Source organism: Phascolarctos cinereus, unplaced genomic scaffold (assembly GCF_003287225.1).
Source record: "Phascolarctos cinereus isolate Bilbo 61053 unplaced genomic scaffold, phaCin_HiC Scaffold_4;HRSCAF=312, whole genome shotgun sequence".
Lineage (NCBI taxonomy): Eukaryota > Metazoa > Chordata > Mammalia > Diprotodontia > Phascolarctidae > Phascolarctos > Phascolarctos cinereus.
In genome coordinates, this window is record NW_027555847.1 from 668829762 (window position 1) to 668838932 (window position 9171).

Here is a 9171-nt window from a genome sequence, read left to right on the forward strand (position 1 = left end):
TGTTCTTCACCATAGTCAGAATTCATCTGAAATTCTGTGTTTAGTTCTAGGTACCACAACTTAGAAATGACATTGATGATCTGCAGAGGATGTAAAGGATGGTAACTAGGATGGTGAAGGGCCTATGAAGATCAGCTGAAGGAATTAGAGTTTCTTGGCTTAAAGGAAAGAAAACATATGCAGAACATATGCATGAGGCTTGCTGTCTTCACATATTTAAAAGGATGTTATGTGGGAAAGAGATCAGAGAGAAAGGCATATTTTGGCTCAATAGAAAGAAAAGTGAAAGCAAATCCTAGTGGAATATGCTCTCCAAGGAAGCTGAGAGGTTTCTTTTCCATGGAGGTCTTCAAGGAAAGTCCAGATGCCCAATTGCCAGGGATATTTTTGTGCCAGGATTTTTTGTGTAGTAAAGTTTTGTATTGGGTGTCCTAAGAGGTCTCTTCCATTTCTATGTGATTTTATGATTTCAGTTAAGGATGAGATGGCTGAAATGCTTCACTGTCCTCTCTCTCTGCTGTTGGCTGTAAGAGTGGACCTACCATGCCCACAGTGTCTCCTTCTTCATTTCAGTGCTCAAAGGTCACTGATGCTGAGAGCAAATTTAAGATAGTGTTCATAAAAGGTTCTTTTCTGATTTTGATTGTTCATGTTTCAAAGACTGTCTGAACTGGAAGGGATCTCAGAGATCATTAGATCCAAGTCCTTTGTCTTGCATTGAGGCTGAATGTGGAAATACTAACTTGTCCAGATCACAAAGATAGTAAGTGGCAGAGACAGGGACAGAACTTAGAAATTCTCAGTCAGAGCCTGGTGTTCTTTCCATTTCATATACAAGGATAACTATATTTTCATATCATGCTCTTCTCACTTCTCTTTCCCAGCAGAAAAGTCAGCCCCATGGTACCAGGAAACCAAACACAATTCACTGAATTCATCCTCTTGCGATTTTCTGAGAAGCCAAAGCATCAGGGTCCCCTCTTTGGGCTGTTCTTGGGCATGTATTTGGTCACTGTGGTTGGAAACCTGCTCATAATGTTGGCCATTGGATCTGACTCTCACCTCCACACTCCCATGTACTTCTTTCTTTCCAATTTGTCCCTTATGGATATCTGTATGGTGTCCACCACAATCCCCAAGATGTTGGTGAGCATCTTGACACAAAACAAGACAAACTCCTATGCTGACTGTCTTGCACTGATGAACTTCTTTTTGGTTTTTGTAGTTTTAGACAATTTCCTCCTCACCACGTTTTGTGGCTATCTGTCACCCTTTATACTATGCAGCCATCATGAGTCCTGGTGTCTGTAGCCTATTGATTCTGCTCTCCTGGGTAATAAGCCTTCTAGGTTCCCTCCTTCACTGTCTGATGGTAACATGGCTCTCCTTCTGTACAGACCATGAAATTCAGCACTTCTTTTGTGATATTGCTGAGGTTCTAAAACTCTCTTGTTCTGATACTCTCACCAATTATGCCTTAATATATTTTGCTGCTGGACTATTGGGTTTTCTCCCCCTCACAGGGATCCTTTTCTTTTATACTCAGATCTGTTCTTCCATTTTGAAAGTCCCATCTGCTCAGGGCAAGTATAAAGCCTTTTCTACCTGTGGCTCTCACCTCTTTGTTGTTTTCTTATTCTATGGCACAGATTTAGGAGTGTATTTGAGCTCCTCTGCTACCCACTCTTCCTGGAAGAGCACAGTTGCATCAGCAATGTTTTCTGTGGTCACTTGTGAACCCCTTCATCTATACTATAAGGAATGCGGACATAAAAGAAGCCCTCAGGAGGCCCATTAGCAGACTAGCCTTTTCTCAGTGATGGGTCTGGTCCCTAGTCCTTAGAATAAGACACTGGTACTTCTGAGGAAAATATTAGGAGGCAGAAATCTTGGATTTCTCAGTTCTCTCCCCACTCAAATCCATCCTCCACTTAGCCACTAAAGTGATTTTCCTAAAGTACAGGTATGATGCTGCTACCTCTCTCTCCCCGTCCCCACTCCCCACAGTTCAGTGAATGCCAGTGTCTCCTTATCATCCTAGGGTCAAATACAAAAGCTGCTGTTTGACATTCAAATCCCTTCATAACCTAGTGGCTAATAAATTAATAATAAAATGAATAAAAGGATTTGTTCTGTAAAACTTGGACTCAGTCAAAAGGCTGTACCCAAGGACCTCCAAGGCCATATGCGGCCTCGAGGCCCCAGATTCCCCATCCTGAGTCCTAATCCTTTCTCCCTTTCTACTCTTCTAATAGTTTACTCCTTACCACTTATGCTTGGCTCTGTGTACACCAGCCTCTATGCTGTTCCATGAACAAGACACTCCATTTCTTGGCTCTGGGCATTTTTCTCAGGCTTGTCCCCCTTGTCTGGAATGCTCTCTCTACTCAACTCCACCTATTGGCTTCTTTCGTTTCATTTAAGTCCCAACTTTTTAAAAATCCCATTTTTCCTGGAAGCCTTTCTCAACACCTCTTAATTCTAGTCTTTCCCCTCTGTTAATGATTTCCTATTAATCTTTATTTTTATGTATTTGTTTGCATGTTGTCTCCCCCATTAGATTGCAAGCTCTTTGAGGTCAAGGACTGTCTTTTGCCTCTTTTTGTATACTCAGTGCTTAACAGAGTGCCTGGAACATAGCAGGTACTTAATAAATGTTGGTTGATGAACCTCAAGGTTTCTACCTTACTGGTCCACTCTGCTCCTGACTATAAATGACCTCAATTTTGTTCTTCATGGCCCTTATTCATGGAGTTTCCACCAAAATGACATCTGTTTTTAACATCTCCTACTTCCACAAGACATTTTTCTAGCTTAAGAAAGTGCTGGAAATGGAGTGAAAAGGCCAGAATTTTAGGCCTCTGCCTACCATGTAAGAGTTGTGTGCCCTTGGGCAAGTCACTTAATATCTTTATTCCTCAATTTCTCCATTTCTAAAATGTGAATTGGAAGACCAACCCTGATCATCTGACGTGGTTTGTATTCTATACATCAAATCGAATATTGCATATGAAAGTGCTTTGTAAACTGTGAAATATTATACAGGAAAGGAAGAAGAAATTAGAGAAAACCAATACAGGATTTCATCATTGGGAGTCTAGGTCCCCCAATTCCTCCATTCCTTAGCAGATGGCCGTTACAAGTTGCTGTGGTGAAAAAAAAAATCACACATTGGCCAATGCTCTCCTCATGAGCCTCTTTGTGCCTTGCCTGCTACCATTGGTGAAGTCTTTTTTTTTTAGCTGGACCTGGAAGAACTGGAGCTTTGATGACATAGTCTCTGATAAACTAAAGTCCACTCCATTTGACAATGAGACATTGAATGTGTACATGTGTGGAAAGACCAGTTGCTTTCACAATCATCTTTGTCTTCATCACCCTCAAACATGAGTCTGACCTTTTCAATATTTTGCTTAAGATGCTTTATTGGTTCCCCATTATAGCTAGGAAAAAAATTCATCTCCCGTGACATTTAAAATCCTGCATATTCTAACTCCAGCCTGTGTTCCTCAGCTGATTTCATATCACTGCCCCAACATACTCTGCATTCTCCTCAAACTCACTTACTTGTTTATATACATACATACATACATACACACATACATACATACATATATATGTTAAACTTAACAAACTTCAAATAAAATGAGCATTTCCATATACAAAGTAGAACAGAAGAAAAAAGATTGTGTGAAACTGTGAATCTCTATTGTATATAGCTTGTGTTTTCTTCAAACATAATAGTACATTATAATTATACATATATAATAATATGTTGTACAGTCTACGTATATATAAAATAGTATGTAATATGTTCAATATATAGCTTTTTTAAAAAATTTATTCAGTATTTTACTTTTCCCCCAATTACATGTAAAAACAATTTTAATATTCCTTCCTACCTTACCACCCCTCCCCATTGAGAAGGCAAGCAATTCAATAGGGGTTATACATGTGTAGTCATGCAAAACATGTTCATAATAGTCATGTTGTGAAAGAAAACATAGACAAAAAGTAAAGAAAAATAAAGTAAAAAAAGTATGTTTCAATCTCTATTCAGACACCATGAGTTCTTTGTCTGGGGATGGATAGTGTTTTTCATCATAACTCTTTTAGAGCTGTCTTGGATTGTGTATTGCAGTGTATAGCTAAGTCATTCACAGCTGAACATCCTACAATATTGCTGTTACTTTGTCCACAGTACATTTCATTTTGTATCAGCTCATATAAGTTTTTCCAGGTTTCTCTGAGAGCACTTTATTCATCATTTTTTAAATGCTTTTCTTGAGTCTTATATTTGAAGTAAGATTTCCTATTCAGCTCCAGTCTTTTCTCAAGAAAGCTTGAAATTCCTCTATCTCACTGAATGTTCATTTCCCCCCTCAGTTTTGCTGGGTATGTGATTCTTGGTTGCAATTCTAGCTCTTCTGCCCTCCAGAATATCATATTTCAAGCCCTCCAATTCTTTAATGTAGAAGCTGCTAAGACTTGTGTTTTCCTGATTGTGGCTCCATGATATTTGAATTGTTTTTCTGGCTGCTTGCAATATTTTCTCCTTAACCTGGGAACTCTGAGATTTGGCCATAATATTCCTGGGAGTTTTCATTTTGGGATCTCTTTTAGGAGGTGATTGATGGATTCTTTCAATTTCGACTTTACCCTCTGGTTCTAGAATATCTGAGCAGTTTTTTCTTGATAACTTCTTAAAAGATGATGTCTAGGCTCTTTTTTTGATCATGGCTTTCAAGTAGTCTAATAATTTTTAACTTATCTCTCCTGGATCTATTTTCCAGGTCAGTTGTCTTTCCAACGAGATATTTCACATTATCTTCTATTTTTTCATTCTTTTGGTTTTGTTTGATTGTTTCTTGATTTCTCGTAAAGTCATTGGCTTCCATTTGCTCCATTCTAATTTTTAAGGAAGTATTTTCTTCAGTGAGCTTTTGGACCTCCTTTTCCACTTGGCCAATTCTGCTCATTCTTCTCATTCTTCAAGAAGAAGGCATTTTTCTCCTCAGTGGTTTTTTGGACTTCTTTTACCATTTGGCCTAGCCTGTTTTTTAAAGTGTTATTTTCTTCAGTATTTTTTGTGCCTCCTTTAGCAAGCTATTCACTCATTTTTCATGTTTTCTTGCATCATTTTCATTTTCTTCCTAATTTTTCCTCTACTTCTCTTACTTGACTTTCAAAATCCTTTTTGAGCTATTCTGTGGCCTAAGAACAATTTATATTTTTCTTGGAGGCTTTGGACATGGGAGATTTGACTTTGTTGCCTTCTTCAGAGTGTGTGTTTTGATCTTCCTTATCACCATAGTAATTTTCTATAGTCCGAGGTTTTTTTCTATTGTTTGCTCATTTTTCCAGCCAGTTGACTTTTTAACTCTATTAAGGCAGGGCTCTGCTTCCAGGGTGGAGGGAGCACTATCTCGAGCTTCAGGGGTTTTGTTTTCAGAGATACTTCTAGGGACCTGTACGTTTTCAGTTCTTCCAAGATAGTATGATCTAAGAAGAGGTGTTTACTACTCTCCTGGCCTGTGCTCTGGTCTGTGAGCAACCACAAGCACTCTTTTCTGCCATGGAACTGTGAGGAAGGTTCCCCCTCCACTGTGACCACAAGCTCCGCTGTTAATATTCCTCCTCGCCCTGGGACTGCCACCAGGACTGCAACCCAGATCCAAGTATGGGCAAGGCAACAGAGTCCTGCCCCAGTGCTAGCAAAAAGATCCCTGTAGTCTCCTTTTGACCACTTGTTCAACCCCCCTAACCATCTGTTGGCTGAGAGATCCAGAAGCAGCCGCTGCTGCTGCCACAGCTAATTCAGTCAAATTTACCTCAGACATTCATATCTACAATTTATTTTGTTTGTTGGCCACACTTGTGCATTCTTGAATTGACAGCTGAAGAAATGAGTCCTATTCTTTCTTAAGTAAGACTGATCATTTTACTTCTGATTGTTCTAACTGCTATTCTTCCTATTATGGCAAATTCTCATCCTATTTATCTTTATTAATAGATAGACATATAGGGATGCCCTCTCCCTTCTTTTGGCTTTTCTTATATGACCTCTGAGGGAGTATTAGTACCAAGAAGTAGCAATTCCAGGGAGATAGATTTTTACTCAGTCTAATAAAGACTTTTCTCAAAACTAAAGCAGTCAGCCAAACAATGGGGATAGCCACTTTATTTGGTAAGAAGCTCCTTGTAACTGAAAGAGCTCAGGTAGAAAATCGACGACACCTTACTTAGGGACGTTTTAAATCTACAAAGCATTATTCCGTGATATAAGAACTGGAGTAGAAGACCTCCCAGATCTCTCTTATGATTTTAGGATTCCTAAGAGAAATCAAAAGGTCTGAGGTAAATTTGACCTTATAGATTTCTCTGAAATTTGTCTTTTCCTCTGAATTAGAATCAATGTATGACCTTATCCAGGACTCAATGATGTCCAGCAATTTTTAATCGATCTCTTTTTGACACCTTAACACATTCTGCAAGGCAGCTGTTGTACAACTCTTCCAATATCTTCAAGTTCTTACCTCCACTCTTCCTTGCTCTCACACTGTAAAGGTCACTGGATTTGTTGGATTTGTTCCAGAGATGCAAAGATACGTCAATATTAGGAAAACGATCAATATAATTGATCATATTAAAAATCTAAACACCCAAAACAACATGATTATCTAACTAGATTCATATAAAAATGTCTTTGGCAAAGGACAAAGCTCATGTATGCTCAAACAAACAAACATATGACAAAGTAGAGGAATAAGGGGAGCTTTTCTTGATATCATAAAAAGCAAATATCAAAAACCAAAATCAAGCATCATACACAATAGGGATATGTTAGGAACTTTTCCAATACGTACAGGAGTAAAGTAAGGGTGTCCAATCTGCCCACTATTATTTGATCTAGTTCTGAAAATGATAGCAATAGCAGACAAGAGAAATAAATTAAGGAAATAAAAATAAGCTGAGAGGAGGTAAAACCATTCTTATTTATAAATATGATGGCATAGGGCAGCGAGATGGGGTAATGGATAGAGCACTGGGCCTGAAGTCAGAAAAACTAATCTTCCTGAGTTCAAATCTGGCCTCAGACACTTACTAGCTCTGTGACGCTGGGCAAGTCACTAAACCTTGTTTGTCTCAGTTCCCTTATCTGTAAAATGAGCCGGAGAAGGAAAGGGAAAACCACTCTAGTATTTTTGCCCAGAAAATCCCAAATGGGGTCAGGAGGAGTCAGACACAACTGAAAAATGGCTGAACAACATGATGGCATATTTAGAAAATACCAGGAATCAGCAAAGATACTAATTGAGATAATAGCTTTAGCAAAGTTGTAGAAGAAAAAATAAACCCTCAAACTTCAACTGCATTGCTATATAGCAATAACAAAATGCAAGAAGCAGTAAGAGACAAGGAAATCCCATAGAAATAACTGCAGAATGCATAAAGTACGTGGGGATTAATCTACCAAAGCACACAAATGACTTGTATAGATTCAATTACAAAGTACTCCTTAAATAAAGAACAATGTAAACAGCTAGAAGACTATTCAGTACTCATGGCTGAGCCATGCCATATAATAAAAATGATAATATTACCAGGGTTAATTTATACTTTTAAGCCTATACTAACCAAATTACTAATGAGATGAATTATATGACTTGTTAAAATAATTTTTAAAATTCATTTGGAAATATTAAAAAAAAAACCCTAAAATATCAAGGGAAATGATGAAAAGAGGTAGGGATGAAGTAGGGTTAGCAGTTCCAGACCTCAAACTGTATTATAAAGCAGCACTCACAAAAACCATTTAGTATTCATTAAAAAATTCAGAGATATATCTATTACACAAAGGAGAAACAGAAATATGAAATTCAATACCAAAGTGTTTAATGAAATGGAAAACAAATTACCTAGGAAATAATTCATTATTTGATAAAAGCTGTTGAGAAAACTGAAAAATAATCTAATAGAAATTAGACTTAGACAATACTTAATACCATATTATATAATCCATTCCAAATAGATCAGTTCAGTCATTTATCAGTTGTGTCTGACTTTTTGTGACCCAATATGAAGCTTTTTTTGTGAGGCAGTTAGGGTTAAGTGACTTGCCCAGGGTCACACAGTTAGTAAGTGTCAAGTGTCTGGTCTGAGGCTGGATTTGAACTCAGGTCCTCCTGACTCCAGGCCCACTGCTCTGTCCACTGCACCACCTAGCTGCCCCCATTTGGGGCTTTCTTGGCAAAGATACTGGAGTGGTTTGCCATTTCCTTCTCCAGGTCATTTTTACAGATAAGGGAATGAAGGCAAACAGGATTAAATGACTTAGGGTCACAGAGCTAGTAAATATCTGAGGCTGGATTTGAACATAGGTCTCCCTGACTACATGCCCAGTATCCTATCCACTGACCCACCTTGCTGCTCAAATAGAAACTGAACCTTGATATTGAAGATCATACTATTTTAAAAAATAAAAGAGAAACAGATCACATATGTCTCACAAATATGGGTAGGAGATGTGTTGATGGTTATCTTCTGTTGTTGAAGAGGACCAGATATCATGAGGTGATGTCTTGACTTGCTTATGAATTGCATTAAAGTGAGTCCGATGTAGTCTTAAGCAAAAAAGAGGCAGGCAATTACAAAACATAAAACAGATAACTTGAGACAGAACTGAAAAACTTCTGCATGGGCAAAATTAATGTTTAGAATAAAAACAGAAGAGGTGAGGGGAAAAAATCTTGGTCTCAGATTTCAGGTTTGGTGCCTGAGATATATGAAATATACATATATGTATGTATGTATATTACATGTAAATACTAATAACCATTTCTCAATACATAAATGGTCAAAGGCTATAACAAAAAGTTCTCAAAAGATGAATTGCAAAGTATTTACAACCAAATGAAAGATGCTCCAAATCACTAAAATAAGAAAAAAATAAAATTTAAACAAGTTTGATATTTTCACCTCACACTCTGCAAATTGGCAAAGATGATCAAATTGGCAAAAGTCAATACTGAAGGAGTTGTTGAATGATAGGCACACCAAGACTTTGTTTGTGGAGCTGTGAAATGGTACCATTTTGCAAATCAATTTGGAATTACGCAAATAAAATGCCTAAAATATCCATACCCTTTGAATCAGAAACTGCATTACTGG

At 37.8% G+C, this 9171-nt stretch overlaps 1 pseudogene; it reads left to right on the top strand.

Annotated features, from left to right (window-relative positions):
• Window positions 1-900: 900 nt before the first annotated feature.
• Window positions 901-1820, top strand: LOC110196218 (olfactory receptor 7C1-like; annotated as a pseudogene).
• The last annotated feature ends 7351 nt before the right edge of the window (window positions 1821-9171 follow it).